We start from the raw sequence: 15,931 nt of genomic DNA, 5'->3' as shown, positions 1-15,931 counted from the left end.
TAGGTTGGTAGTGTGCAGTGAACAGGGTAACACAAAGATCAGTGCTGAGTTCTCAGCTATTTGCAATCTATATTAATGACTTAGATGAGGGACTGAATGTAATATATCCAGGTTTATGGGAGGTGGTGGCATTGTGATATTGTCACTGGACTAGTAATCCAGAGACCCAGGGTAATGCTCTGGGGACCAAGGTTCAAATCCCACCACTGCAGATGGTGAAAGTTGAATTCAATAAAATATCTGGAATTAAAAGTCTAGTGATGACTATGAAACCATTGTCGGTTGTCGTAAAAACTCATCTGGTTCACTAATATCCTCTAGGGAAGGAAATCTGCCGTCTTTACCTGGTCTTGTCGTCATGTGACTCCAAACCACAGTAATGTGGTTGACTCTTAACTGCTCTCTCAAGGGTAATTAGGGATGGGCAATAAATGCTGGCCTAGCCTAAGATGCCCACGTCCCATGAACGAATAAAAAAAATTAGAATGACAACTTGGGTAAGTTACTAGTCAACTGCCATGAAATTAATATATCAGTCATTGTCTTCGGGTAGCAAACTGCAAGGAAAGGTAACCAAAGAGCTGAGTCTTGCTGAAAGGTCAGAGAGATCAACTACTGGAATTTAAAAATCACAAACCATAAATATAGCATTCACTAGTTTTATGAGAAGGAGGGAGTTTGTTTTTAGAGATCCAACCAGAGGTTCCTCTGGTCCACTATGATAAGTAAAACCACGTCACACATTTATGTGCTGAGCTGATAAAATATATATCTGAAATGCACAAACATTTTTAAAAGAATATCATGTTCGAGTTCTCACTCTGTCAGATCAGTTAAGTGTTTACTGGAATTGAATGTTTAAAAATTCCTGAAGTAATAAGTGAATAGCATTAACTGAGCATCATATTAGAAATATTAGCAGCTAAGGGAGGCATGGTGACGCAGTGGTTAGCACTGCTGCCTACAGCGATGAGGACCCTTTGATCCCGGCTCTGGATCACCGTCTGTGTAGAGTTTGCACCCCCGCAACCCAAAGATGTGCAGGTTAGGTGGATTGGCCAGGCAAAATTGCCCCTTAATTGGAAAAAAATAATTGGGTACTCTAAATTTAAAAAAAGGGGAAAAAAAGGAAATGTAAGCACAGCTCTTTTTATTTTGTCAATCACCACTCATTAAGTTCTTACTTCACACTTACCTTCATCTTAAAATTCTAACTTGATTTATATTCATTCATTTTAATTTAAATGAGCAAAGTAAAATCAGCATCAAAAACAATACAAATCAGCATTTAATCCACTTACATGTTTTTAATAATTAAGTTCAATATTATGAATCAAATATGGTCAGAAAGTTAAATCAATGGGTGTGTACCTCTCTATATATCTTTACATACAGGAATATTTAAAAAAAGATGAAATACTCCTGTGTAAATAAAATTAATAAATTAAACGTGCAGTAGAAGGTTAAAGTTGGTATTTTAGAGTGTTAAGGATTGCTTTAATCGTATAATTTATGTTTAGGATGGCAAGGTGGCACAGTGGTTAGCACTACTGCCTCACTGCTCCAGGGACCTGGGTTTGAATACTGCCTTGGGTGACTGTGTAGAGTTTGCATGTTTTCTCCATGTCTACGTGGATACGTGAGTTTCCTCCCACAGTTCAAAGATGTGCAGTTTAGGTGGATTGGCAATGCTAACATTTTCCCTTAGTGTCCAAAGATATGCAGGTTACAAGGATAGGGCAGAAAGTGGGCTGAGGTAGGCTGCCCCTTCAGAGGGTCAGTGCAAACATGGGCTGAATGACCTTGTTCTGCACTGTAGGAATTCTATAGATTCACTCTTCAGGCCAGATAGGGAACAGACTAAACTGAATCACAGTCCCACATGTGCTAAATTGTTCTCAAGAAGTTTTTTTTATTTTTTAATTTGTAAGTTTTGTCTTACTATTCCTTTTTGGCTTTTTATTCCCACTCTCTTAATCAGATCCCTGGCACCCTCTCTCTATTTATTTACCCTATTTCCTTCTCTGTTTCTTTCTCTATGCTTAAATTTCCTTAGTTCAGAAGATGAACTGTTGGTCCCGTCATTCACCAAGGTTCCAAATTCCTTATCCCTGTGTACTCAGCTTGCACTTCCAGCAATTTACGTCCAAAAATGTATTTGAGCTGAAGAGTGAATGAGAAGATCTAACTATCGGGGCATGGAGTGAGATATTCTGCTGCAGCAAATTCTATAGCTTTATTGCAACACCTGTATTTGACATTGCCACAATCAAAATTACTTTGGCACTTCTTTCTCCTCCAGGAACTAAGACATATGAAAGCATTAAATGAAAGGGTAATTCAACCCATTCAGCATTCTCCATGCATTTGCAATCCTCCTCACCCTCACACATTTCATATTCTCTAAGGGGAGAAAAATAAAGCTTTTAATGCTTGATGTTTGTTTATTTTTGCTTTCTCTGTGTTCAGAATTTAAGTCTAAAAGTATCTCTCAGCTTTCTAAACCCAGATTGTATTTTCCTCAATGCAATGAAAGGCAATTTAGCACAGAGTCCAACCTCATAAGTAATATCACAGGTACCAGAATTACTTTTTAAAAATAAATTTAGAGTACCCAATTAATTTTTTTTCTTCCAATTAAGGGGCAATTTAGCGTGGCCAATTCACCTACCCTGCACATCTTTTGGGTTGTGGGAGCGAAACCCACACAAGCATGGGGAGAATGTGCAAACTCCACATGGACAGTGACCCAGAGCCGTGAGGCTGCAATGATAATCACTGTGCCACTGTGCTGCCAGGTACCAGAATTACCCTTGCTGCTCTCTTTTCCACTTTCTCCAATTCTTCATTGGAGTAGACCATAAAATTTCAATATTCTACATTACATTGTGTTTTTATTTAGACTTGTAGCTAAATTCCCTTGAGATGCATCTTAGTACAGAATTTGATTGAGCCAATAAAACCATTGACTGGAAATTTTCAGGGAATGATTAGTAATCACATTTTTCTTCTTCAACATCTTGTGTAAACATTTTCTGCTTCTGTAACCGTATCTTTAGATTGATCGACATTAACAGTCACCCGACATATAAACGCACAGTACACAAAAGCATGAGTCAATGTTATCTGGACGTTCTCAATTCTAAGGTGGCTATCACTCTTATGTTTAGCAGAATTGAGATGGGATGTCCTGGACAACATTAATCCCTCCACCAAAAACAATTTAAGTTCCTGTGTAAACCACCAGAACAACTTGCATTTAAATAGCAACTTTAATATCAAAAACCTCCCAATGTAATTTAGAAAAAGTAATTACACAAATATAGGTAAAGAACCAAGGAAGGTGCTATTAGGAGGGCTGACCAAAGGCTTAACCAAAAATAGGGATTTAAAGAAGTCTTAACGGAGGAAAGGAAAATATGTGTAAAAAGGGAATTCCAAAGTGTGGAACCTCCAAGGCCGATGGGCTGGCTGTCAAAGGGAATATAGGTACGCAGAAAGTTGCAAAAATAGTGGGTAGGATTTTCCAGTCCTTCCTGCTGGTGGGATCTTCCAGTCCTGTCGAAGGCAACCCCTTGCAGTGGGTTCCCTGGCAGCGGGACGGGCAAGCCATGCAAAACGCTGTAGACATCGGCAGGACCAGAAAATCCTGCCAGCAGTCAATGGTGAGTTGTCTCTGCCTCCAGAAAACACACCACAGGGTGGGGGGTGGGGATGGGGTTTTGGGGGGGGGGGGGGGGGGGGGGGGGGGGAAACCCTGCCAAGAGAGTGGCACGGCCATGAAGGAATTTAAACATGAGGATGCAAGTTATATAATAATATTTACTGTCACAAGTAGGCTTACATTAACACTGCAACGAAGTTCCTGTGAAATTCCTCCAGTCGCTTCACCCTGGCACCTATTCGGGTACACGGAGGGAGAATTCAGAATGTCCAGTTCACCTAACAGCACATCTTTCAGGACTTGTGGGAGGAAACTGGACCACCCGGAGGAAACCCACGCAGACACGGGGAGAACGCGCAGACTCCGCAGACAGTGACCCAAGCCGGGAATTGTACCTGGGACCCTGGCGCTTGAAGCAACAGTGCTATCCACTGTGTTACTGTGCCTGTGGCGCAGTTAGAAAGGGATCGATGGCAGTGGACATCTGGGGATGGGCCTGGAATGTCGCGTGATGTGGCCGAGGGTGCTGAAAAAGGGGTATGGCTGATAGGCAGGGGAAGAGGGTGGGAAGCTCCCTGACAAGGCTGGCCACGTGACATGTGAAGGGGTTGAATGAGCCAGTTAAAAGAACGCGTGTGTTCACGCATATGAGGAGTTTGAAGGCTGACGTGGCTTTTAATAATCTTTATTATTGTCACAAGTAAGTTTACATTAACACTGCAATGACGTTTCTGTGAAAATCCCCCAGTTGCCACACTCCGACACCTGTTCGGGTACACAGAGGGAGAATTCAGAATGTCCAATTCACCTAACAAGCAAGTCTTATTTTTAAAATAAATTTAGAATACCCAATTTTTTTTTTCCAATTAAAGGGCAATTTTAACGTGGCCTATCCACCTAACCTGCACATTTTTGGGTTGTGGGGGTGAAACCCACGCAGACACGGAGAGAATGTGCAAATTCCACACAGACAGTGACCCAGGGCCAGGATTCGAACCCAGGTCCTCAGTGCCATAGGCAGCAGTGCTAACCACTGTGCCACATGCCACCTTACTAACAAGCACGTCTTTCGGGACATGTGGTAGAAAACTGGAGCACCCGGATGAAACTGACGCAGACACAGGGAGAACGTGCAGACTCTGCACAGACAGTGACCCAAGCAGGAATTGAACCTGGGACCCTGTCGCTGTGAAGCAATAGTACTACCACTGTGCTACCGTGCCGCCCAGCATGGAGACGCACCTGAAGTTGCGGGATCAGACGGGACTGAAGAAAGAATGGGTGGGACAGGATGGGTGGGGCAGGCATTTCATTCGGGGCTGGATATGAAGAAGAGGTGGGTGGCGGCGTTAGTTAACAAGAGGGTTGCGTATGAGGTGGGAGAATTGTGACAATCCGGGCAGGGAGGGGGTGATAGTTAGTGGGAAGCTGGAGGAATGCCGGTGGTTCTTGTAAATGTCTATGCCCCGAATTGGGATGACATGGACTTTATGAGGAGGGTGTTGGGGAAGAATCCGGACTTTGACTCGCATCGGGTGCTTATGGGGGGTGATTTTTACACGATCATAGATCAAGGTTGGACCGGTCAGAACCCAAGTCATCGAGGGTGTCGGTATTGGCGCAAGAGCTGAAGGGGTTTCTGGTGGGGATGGTCCCATGTAAGTTTGGGAGGCCGAGGGCGAAGGAGTTTTCATACTTCTCCCAATTGCACCGGGTGTACTCCCGGATTGACTTTTTTTATGATGGACAAGGGGTGTTGACGGGGGTGACCGACTTGGAGTATCCGCCGATTGTGTTTTCCGACCACATGCCGCATTGGGTAGATTTGCGTGGTTCAGGGGGAGGCCCAGCGACTGTAGTGGAGGCTGGATGTGGGGTTGCAAGCAGATGAGGGTGTGTGTAAGCGGGTACGGGCAGCCATTCGGGGCTACGTGAAGCTGAACGACACGGGGAGGTCACAGCCGCCATGTTGTGGGAGGCACTCAAGGCTGTAGTTAGGGGAAATTTATATCAATTCGGACGCACAGGGAGAAGGTGGGGTGGGAGAGAGGGCAAGGTTGGTGGATGAGATTTTGAGGGTGGACAGGAGATACTTGGGAGGCACCTAAGGCAGGATTGTTGAAGGAGAGGCAGAAACTCCAGATGGAGTTTGGGCTCGTCTCTACGGGGAAGGCGGTGGGACAGTTGCGAAGGGCCAGAGGGACAGTGTATGAGTACGGGGAAAAGGCAAGCAGGATGTTGACCCATCAGTTGAGGAAACAGCTGGTGGTGAGAGAGATTGGGAGAGTTAGGGTTGATGGATCTGGAGACGGTGAATGGGGTGTTTGAGGCCTTTTATAGGATGCTCAACGGACAAAACCCCCAGCCATGGAGGAGGGAATGCGGTGGTTCCTGGATGGGTTGGAGTTTTGTAAAGTGGAGGAGGGGCTGGTTCAGGGACTGGGGCCCCAATTGGGCTGAGTGAGTTGATGGATGGTATGGGGCCGATGCAAGCAGGGAGGGCTCCGGGGCCGGATGGGCTTTCGGTAGAGTTCTATAAAAGGTTTGGGGCAGACTTGGGGCCACTGTTGGTGAGGGCATATAATGAAGCGAGGGAGAGGGGGGAAAACGCCCCCCCCCTACATTGTCGCAGGTTTCCATCTCCCTAATTTTGAAGAAGGATAAGGATCCGGAGCAGTGCGGGTCATACTGCCCGATATCATTATTGAATGCAGGCAGCAAGTTATTGGCGAAGGTGTTGGCATCGCGGATTGAGGACTCTAACGGGGGTGGTAGGCGAGGATCAGGTGGGTTTTGTGAAGGGAAGGCAGTTGTCGCCAAATGTGCGGAGGCTACTCAATATAATTATGATACATTTGGAGTGGCAGGAGGTGGAGGTCGTGGTAGTGATGGACACAGAGAAGGCTTTAGACCGGGTGGAATGGGTGTATTTGGAGGTGTGGGGCGGTTTGGGTTCGAGCGTGTGGACGAATCAAGTGAGTTTGGGGTACTTTGGGCTACACTGTGGGATGAGGCAGGGGTGCCCGCTTTCCTCATTGCTTTTCGCTTTGGCGATAGAGCCGTTGGCAATGACACTTAGGGTGTTGAGGGACTGGAGAATGATTGAGTGGCGGGGGGAGTCGGGGGTGCCTAACATGCGGTCTCACTGTATGCGGACGACCTGTTATTATATATTTCAGATCCGGTGTTTCAGGATACCAATTGAACATGGGAAAAAGTGAGGTATTCCCGATTAATGCTAAAGGGCAGGAAAGGAGGCTAGGAGTGTTGCTGTTTAGGGTGGTGGGGGCAAGTTTCAGGTATTTTGGTATCCAGGTGGTGCGGAGTTGGGTGCAGTTGCATAAACTGAACTTGGCTTGGGTAGCGGAGCAGATGAAGGTGGGCTTTAAGAGGTAGGATGTGTTGCTGCTGACACTGGCTGGCCGGGCGCAGACAGTGAAAATGGCGGTGCTGCTGAGGTTTTGGTTTGTATTTCACAACCTCCCAATCTTTGTCCCCAGGTCGTTTTTTAGGAAGTTCAATGGGCTGATCTCCGGGTTAGGGTGGGTGGGGAAAGACCCCGCGAGTGCGGCGGGTTTTCTTTGGAGCGAGGCTGAGGGAGGGAAGGGGTGCTGGCGTTGCCGAATATGATAAATTATTCCTGGGTGGTATACAGTGCTATGGTGAGGAAATGGCCCCTGGGGGAGTGGTTGGTGTGGGGGTGGGTGGAGGTGGCATCGTGTAAGGGAATGTGTTTGAGGGCATTGTTGTTGACGCCTTTACCATTCTTGCCGACCAGATAGTCAGAGTCCAGTACTGGTGTCGGCCCCAAGGGTGTGGGGGCAGTGGAGGCAACATTTGGGGCTGGAGGGTGCCTCTGTGTGGGCACTGATCTGTTATAAACATTAGTTTACACCAGCGAGGCTGGATGCAAGGTTTCGGGGGTGGCGGCAGGCGAGGATTGAGCGCTTTTAGGCCTTGTTTATAGAGGGCAAATTTGCGGGACTGGAGGATCTGGATGGGAGGAGGAGCTAGGAGGGTAGGTGGGGGCCGAGACATGGGCAGAGGCCTTGTGGAGGGTAAACGCATCCTCGTCATGTGCGAGGTTAAGCCTCACCCAATTTAAGGTGGTGCATAGAGCTCATATGATGGTGACGAGGATGAGTAGATTCTTTGCGGGGTGGGAGGATAGGTGTGGGTGGTGCCTGGGATGGGGGGGCCTGGGGACCACGTCCACGTTTCTGCAGGTATCCAAGACTGAGGGGTTCTGGCAGGGGTTCTCAGACATGATATCCAAAGTGCTGGATGTGGAGGTAATTCCGAGTCCAGAGGTGGTGATATTTGGGGTATCAGAAGACCCATGTGTCCAGTGGGTGAGAGAGGCTGATGTTTTGGCCTTTATCTCCCTGATAACCCAGAGACGGATTTTGTTAGGGTGGTGAGACTTGGAGCCGCCAAAAGCAGGTGTGAATTCCTGAGGTTGGAGAAGGACAAGTTCGCTCTGAGGGGGTCGACAGAGGGGTCCATCCAGAGGACTTCTTTAAGAATGAGGGGTCAGCAAGGGGTGGAGGGAGGTCTGGGTAAGGGGGTTAAAATGGGGAAGGTGAGATGTGGTGGGTGTTGGTGTCATGGGGGCAGGTTGGCTGTGGTTGTTCATCGAGTTGTTTTGTTCTTTTAGGGGCTGGTTTAGCACAGGGCTAAATCGCTGGCTTTGAAAGCAGACCAAGGCAGGCCAGCACCACGGTTCAATTCCTGTACCAGCCTCCCCGAACAGGCGCCGGAATGTGGCGACTAGGGGCTTTTCACAGTAACTTTGTTTGAAGCCTACTTGTGACGATTAGCGATTTTCATTTCATTTCATTTCTGATTTTGTGTATAAATGTAAAATTGCCTTGAATAAAATACTTTATAAAAAATAATAGGGAAATTATATTATAATTATATTAGGTGATTTCAACTTTCCCCAACATTAATTGGGATAGTCAGGGCAGCACGGTGGCGCAGTGGGTTAGCACTGCGGCCTCACGGCGCTGAGGTCCCAGGTTCAATCCCGGCTCTGGGTCACTGTCCATGTGGAATTTGCACATTCTCCCCGTGTTTGCGTGGGTTTCGCCCCCACAACCCAAAAATGTGTAAGCTAGGTGGATTGGCCATGCTAAATTGCCCCTTAATTGGAAAAAATGAATTACGTACTCTAAACTATATTGAAAAAATTATTTGAGATAGTCATAGTGTTAATGACGTAGATGGTGTGGCTTTCTTAAAATGTATACAGGAAAACCTTTTCGGAGAACAGCTAATGTGGTTCCGCTATTTAAAAGGGTTGTAGAGATAAGCCAAGGAACTACAGACCAGCGTGTCTCACATCAGCGATAGGGAAACTATTGGAGAAAATTCTGAAGGAGAATCGCTCTCTTCTTGGAGAAGTAAGATTTGATCAGGGATCGTCAGCTTGGCTTTGGAGAGGGAGATCATGCCGTACAAATTTGATTGAATGGTTTGAGATGTGTAGATGAGGGTACTGCAATTGATGTAGTTTATATGAATTTCAGCAAAGCCTTTCACAAGGTCTCACATGGGAGACTTATAAAGAAAGCAAATGCACACGGGATACAGGGTAATTTAATAAGGTGGATTCAAAATTGGCTTAGTTGTAAGAGACAGAAGGCTGGCCAGTGTCCAGTGGCATATCACAGGAATCAGTGCTGGGACCCCTATTATTTATCATTTATATAAATAACTTAGATGACTATGTCTGGGGGGGGGGGGGGGGGGTAGGATCAGTAAGTTTGCGGGTGACAAAGATTTGCCGAGTGGTTAACAGTGAAGTTGAGGATATTGGGTTACTGGAACATATAGACGTGATGGTCAAATGGACAGATGGAACGCGCATTACATAGTCAAGTTAGAATGAATTAGAAGATTCTGGCTTGTGACCAAGGACGCCCTAGTTCAGTTTTTGTAAGAAAATGAGGCCGAAATGTTACTGAAACAAAAAAGTCAGTAGTTCACAACTCGTGACTTCAACAACTAGGTTCAGTAATAGGGTCCCACCTCTGGCTGGGGCATATTCCAAGAGGTATCAGCAAGTGACCTTCAAATTCATCATAGGAGCTCAGCCATACCAAGGCTTTATCAATCTGTAATAAAAACAGAAATGCTCAACAGGTCTGGCATAATCTGTGGAGAGAGAAACCGAGTTAACGTTTCCAGTCCCACACGACTCTTCTTTTGAACTCTTTTCAAAGTGTCCTGGTTTTGACTGTTGAGAGTCTGCTCGCCCTGTCTCCAACTTCACTGCTTTGCCGTTGTCTGTACAAAATGTTGCCTGTCACGATCGGTTGCACTCACTAGTTTTACCTATTTACTCTGTTATTTCCGAATCGCATCCCCCGATTCCCCGCCTACTTGTTACGGAAGCAAAATGAATGACCTCTTCCTTCCAAATGAGAGTTTGACAAATGTAAATTCCGGCGGCCTCGATAGCCCTGCTTCACAGCTGTGAAACTTGGTGCAGTGCTGTTTGCAGCTCTCCCCGGCAGGCCTGAGGGTATCCAGAGAGTCACCGACACATGAGAGCAACATTCACATCATACCCTCCCGCACCACACCGCCCGCCTATTTCATTTGGGCTGCATTCATTGGATAATCGCTCCGGTATTCAAGTGGTGATTGGGTCGAAGCGCCGTCAATCAAGCTGGGATAGGGGGCGGAAGGGAGGTCCTGCGCTTGCGCCGTGTGTCAATGTTGCGAGTGAGCGGAGGAACCTTTAAACTAGTATCGAGCCGGACTGGGACTTGGCTTGTTAACCGAGCAGCTGCTAAACTGGTGGGATCGGCCCGCACAGCACATGTCTCTCAGCCCAAGCTTTACTGTCACGCAGTATATTTTATTGTGGGTCCTAGGAAAAGGACAATTATCATCGCCAGTCCTCCTACGTAAGTATCACATTCTCTCCATGTGCGCAGGTTAGGTGGATTGGCTATGCTAAATTGCTGTTAGTGTCTAAAAAAGGTTAGTTGAGGGTTACGGGATAGGGTGGAGGTGTGGGGATAGGGTGGAGGTGTAGGCTTGGACAGGGTGCTCTTTCCAAGGGCCGGTACAAACTCGGTGGGCCGATGGACCTTCTTCTGTACTGTAAATTCTATGATTATGATCAGCGCGCACAGTTTTTTAAAAGGATGTATTTATAAAATTAAAGTCGTCCAATCTTTGGACTTTATTTTGGAATGGAGTGAGGGTGATTGAGAGCCAATAAAAGCTGGATATTTTTTGGGTGTTGTACCATATGTTTAAACCGGCAAGCACCTCTTGATGGAAATTTTGCACCACGAGAAGGTCACGTTTACCGTTAGGGGACTGGTGGAAGAGTTTTACCGTAGATGGCGGCCGTTTATTTGATTTGATTTATTGTCACATGTACTGAAGTACAGTGAAAAGTATTTTTCTGCCGCCAAGGGAACGGATACAGTCCGTACGCAGTAGACAAAAAAGAATAATTGACAGTACACTGACAAGTGGTACATCGACAAACAGTGATTGGTTATTGTGCGGAACAAGAGGCCAAACAAAGTGAATACATGAGCAAGAGCAGCACAGATCGTTACATGGAACAGATCAGTCCAAGAGAGAGTCGTTGAGGAGTCTAGTAGCTGTGGGAAAGAAGCTGCTCCTATGTCTGGATGTGCGGGTTTTCAGATTTCTGTACCATTAAATGGAAGGGAATGGAAGAAGGCAAAGCCTGCGCGGGAGGGGTCTCTGATAATGCTGTCTGCCTTCCTGAGGCAGCGAGAGATGTATACAGAATCCATGTGTATTTTAAAGAGTTGGTCACGGTTAGTTGTTCGGAGGGCGGGGGGGCGGGGGGAGGGGAGAGGGGGTGGCTAGGGTGGGGAGGTGGATTTGGTGGTGAGGTTTTAGTGTTGGAAGGGGGGAGTTCTTGCTGTTTGGTTGTTATTGTATACTTTGTATTAAAATGGTTAAAAATTATAATAAAATAATTTTGAAAAAGCAATTCATCTTCTCCACTCAAACCCCCGCCATCTTTCCTCATCTAAATCTATCATGGTAAACCTCTTTTAAAAAAAAAATCAAAATGCTGCATATTCTAAATAAAAGCAGGAAATTCAGGAACCATTTGTGGAGAGAGTGAGAAGCAGAGTTAGCATTTCAAGTTTAATATGACTCTGGAATTCCTATCAAATTCAAACAGAGTGTGGAAAGAAATAGTTGCTGGATAGATCAAATTAGAACTTCCAGTATTGTAGTCCTACATAGACTGTCTTAATAATCAAATGTCAATTACTTATTGTCAAACTGCATTATTGTCTTGCAACTGTTGATCATTTCAGTCTGAATGTCTTAATGCATCATGGTGACAATGAAAATGCTGCTTGTTGTTTTCTGAATTGATTGTAATGTTAACATAAAAATAATGATGTGGAGATGCGGCGTTGGATTGGGGTGAGCACAGTAAGAAGTCTTACAACACCAGGTTAAAGTCCAGCAGGTTTGTTTCAAACACTAGCTTTCGGAGCACTGCGCCTTCCTGAGGTGAATGAAGAGGTATGTTCCAGAAACATATATATAGACAAAGTCAACAAGTCAAAGAATCAAGACCATGCTTTGAATGCGAGCATTTGCCGGCAATTAAATCTTTACAGATCCAGAGATAGGGGTAACACCAGGTTAAAGAGGTGTGAATTGTCTCAAGCCAGGACAGTTGGTAGGATTTCGCCAGCCCACACCAGATGGTGGGGGATGAATGTAATGCGATATGAATCGCAGGTCCCGGTTGAGGCTGCACTCGTGTGCGGAACTTGGCTATAGGTTTCTGCTGGGCGATTCTGCGTTGTCGCGCGTCCTGAAGGTCGCCTTGGAGAACGCTTACCCGGAGATCAGAGGCTGAATGCCCTTGACTGCTGAAGTGTTCCCCGACTGGAAGGGAACATTCCTGCCTGGCGATTGTCGCGTGATGTCCGTTCATCCGTTGTCGCAGCGTCTGCATGGTCTCGCCAATGTACCACGCTTCGGGACATCCTTTCCTGCAGCGTATGAGGTAGACAACTTTGGCCGAGTCGCACGAGTATGTACCGTGTACCTGGTGGGTGGTGTTCTCGCGTGTAATGGTGGTACCCATGTCGATGATCTGGCACGTCTTGCAGAGATTGCCATGGCAGGGTTGTGTGGTGTCGTGGTCACTGTTCTGAAGGCTGGGTAGTTTGCTGCAAACAATGGTTTGTTTGAGGTTGCGCAGTTGTTTGAAGGCAAGTAGTGGGCGTGTGGGGATAACCTTGGCAAGTTGTTCATCTTCATCGATGACGTTTTGAAGGCTGCGAAGAAGATGTTGTAGTTTCTCCGCTCTGGGGAAGTACTGGACGACGAAGGGTATTCTGTTGGTTGTGTCCCGTGTTTGTCTTCTGAGGAGGTCGATGTGGTTTTTTGCTGTGGCGCGTTGGAACTGTCGATCGATGAGTCGAGCGCCATATCCCGTTCGTACGAGGGCATCTTTCAGGATCTGTAGATGTCTGTTATGCTCCTCCTCGTCTGAGCAGATCCTGTGTATACGGAGAGCTTGTTCATAGGCGATGGCTTCTTTAATGTGTTTAGGGTGGAAGCTGGAGAAGTGGAGCATCGTGAGGTTATCCGTGGGCTTGCGGTAAAATGAAGTGCTGAGGTAACCGCCCTTGATGGAGATGAGTGTGTCCAAGAATGCAACTGATTTTGGAGAGTAGTCCATGGTGAGTCTGATGATGGGATGGAACTTATTGATGTCATTGTGTAGTCGTTTCAGTGATTCTTCGCCGTGCGTCCAAAGAAAAAGATGTAATCGATGTATCTGGTGTATAACGTCGGTTGAAGGTCCTGTACAGTGAGGAGGTCTTGTTCAAACTTGTGTAAGACTTCTTACTGAACATAAAAATAGTGAGAAGTCTCGCAACACCACGTTAAAGTCCAACAGGTTTATTTGAAATCACAAGCTTTCGGAGCGCTGCTCCTTCATCAGGTAAAGTGTTCCCACCTCAGTCCAACACTGGCATCTCCACAACATAAAAATGTACTTGTGTACTTCTGGACTCCTCACACTGTATGCATTAGGAGTAAGGCTCTTGCTGATGTAATACATTGTGGTAGCTATTTAAAACATGTCCAAAGTGCAGCTGTACAGTACTCCTACAGATGCAACCTGACCCCGAGTTTCTCAGTGTTGAATGCTACCCTGATAGATATTTTTGGACCTGCCATGGCTATTTCTTCCAAGTAGTCTGTATGTAGGAGGTAGGCTACTATTGAATGACGAGAAAAAATCTGAAGCTCCAAACTCACAGTTTCAGAGTGTCTTCATGGAAGGAATCACAGCACCTGTGTACAAATCTGTAGTGTGAGGGTAGCCTTTTACAAAGCATGCCTGATACTACAATTAAAACAAAAAGTATTGAGAACTTTTTCCATAATATTGATCCATCTAATGTTTATGGTCCAGAGAACATCAAACCATTCAGTTCAAGCTGCAGCAGGTGACTATGTTACAATATATCTTTCAACAATCCATTAACGCAGGGGAGATACCTGTTAACTGGCCACAAATGAATGTGTCTCTAATTTTTATAAGAAATTATCCCCTACTAATCAAGAAAACTAACAACCTATTTTGTTTACTGCAAATGACTAGAGCATATCTTTGATCGTCCGCTACTGAGACACCTTGAAGGGCAGAATATCCTTTGCTAGATTAACAGAATCACAATGGCCCTTACCAACCACCATCTGACATATAACCTTTTTAATTGCATTATCGCAGATCTAGCTATTATAGATTTGTCCAGGGCTTTTGACCATGTACTGGACAAACTAGATTGTTATTGAATCTGAGGAAATACTAAGCAATGGAGCACTTCTTGCCCAGCAGTAACAAAACGTCACAGTGAATGGGGAAGCTTCAAACTGGAAACCAATCTTACGTAGCATACCCCAAAGTACCACCCTGGGCCAATATTTGGTTATCCTCTTCATAAATGACATCCAGGATGGGATATCAAGTCAGATCAGGCACTTGGCAGATGACTGCCTAAAAGCTATTACTGAAGCAGCAGATGAAGAAGATTTAAATGATCTTAAATGGGCTAATGTATGGGGATGATTTAAAGAAATGTAACATTTGAATCAGGAATAATTGTTGTTCAACAGTACCCTACCACACAATGCATGATTCCCCTCTTGAAGTTAGTAATGAATGCCGTTACTTAATAACCCATGTCAGAATAATTTGATGTGGAATGTACAAAGTCCATGCACAGACTCAAAGGCATCCAAAATGCTTCGGTTTATGAAACAGAATTTATAGCAGGAAATGTTATACCAGGTATTGATTAGACTACACCTAGAATACGGTGTAACCAGGTGGGACTTGTATACTGCTTGAGAAAGTTGTATACCTCAAGAAAGTTTAACGCTTGGCAACTCATTACATTAGAAGCAACTGCTCCCACGATTTTAGTGTCCTCCCCTAGATGGTCACATCTCTAGGCTGACATTGTCTCCAAAACTAAGAAAAGTTCATAGATTGACGTGTCCATGTAAAATTCTGAATGAACAGTTAAATATTTCTAAGCAGTACATTAAGCCCAAAAGTGACCAAATTCAAAACTGTTCATAACCAACTATTCAAGTCAATGTGCTTTTTTTGTTAACTTCTTTTTCCCAAGAAGGACTGGAACAATCTTCCACAAGCCTTAATCTCCATGCCCACTAAGAATTCATTTTGGGAAAATTTATGAACATTTAAAATTAATGTTACCATTGACTACATTCACCATCTCCCGTGAAAATTCCCTGGTGGGAAACCTTACCAAGTATGGGAATGATGTGTATATTATTGGTATGAGGCCATATTTATTTATAATTTAAAAACAATACCAAATTGACCCATCTTACTTAGGATTGTCAGTATTCACTCAGTTAGCAGTGTCTTTGCCTGTGAATCAGAAAACTCTGTGGTCGAGTCCCACTTCTTGAGCACATAATTTAGGCTGATGTTCCAGTGCACTACTGAGGGAGTGCTGGAGTAGTGGTGGCATCATCTTTCAAATGGCATATTAAACTAAGATCCTGACAGTTTTCTTGGGTGGATGTAAAAGATCTGCACTATTTTAAAGACGAGCAATGCATATCCCCCAATGCTCTCAACCAACAACAACTTGTATTAATATAGTACTCCCCTTTTACCACAGTAAGACATTCTGTAGTGCTTCACAGAAGCATTCTAAACACCCGAGGCATGGGGAGATA

The 15,931-nt window shown here is 45.2% G+C and overlaps 2 protein-coding genes across 5 annotated transcripts in view; one reads left to right on the top strand and one right to left on the bottom strand.

The window, feature by feature from the left end:
- fastkd3 (FAST kinase domains 3) overlaps positions 1–10,203 on the bottom strand; it is a 35,389-nt gene extending 25,186 nt beyond the window's left edge. Inside the window, exons 1-3 of the mRNA XM_072508990.1 lie at positions 10,077–10,203; positions 9,698–9,783; positions 3,845–3,899 (exon numbers count right to left, since the gene is read on the bottom strand). The gene's annotated coding sequence lies outside the window, so the exon portion shown is untranslated. The remainder of the gene's footprint in view (positions 1–3,844; positions 3,900–9,697; positions 9,784–10,076) is intronic.
- Positions 1–15,931, top strand: part of mtrr (5-methyltetrahydrofolate-homocysteine methyltransferase reductase) — a 131,236-nt gene that overhangs the window by 5,436 nt on the left and 109,869 nt on the right. For 3 of the 4 annotated variants that reach the window (XM_072508985.1, XM_072508986.1, XM_072508983.1), the window contains exon 1: positions 10,436–10,581. The exons of the other annotated variant lie outside the window; for it this stretch is intronic. The gene's annotated coding sequence lies outside the window, so the exon portion shown is untranslated. Of the gene's footprint in view, positions 1–10,435; positions 10,582–15,931 lie in introns of those variants that run through there. 4 annotated transcript variants of the gene reach the window in all.

This window comes from Scyliorhinus torazame, chromosome 6 (genome assembly GCF_047496885.1).
Source record: "Scyliorhinus torazame isolate Kashiwa2021f chromosome 6, sScyTor2.1, whole genome shotgun sequence".
In the NCBI taxonomy this organism is placed as follows: domain Eukaryota; kingdom Metazoa; phylum Chordata; class Chondrichthyes; order Carcharhiniformes; family Scyliorhinidae; genus Scyliorhinus; species Scyliorhinus torazame.
The sequence above is the reverse complement of the archived record's forward strand: the minus strand, read 5'-3'. Positions and strand labels throughout refer to the sequence as shown.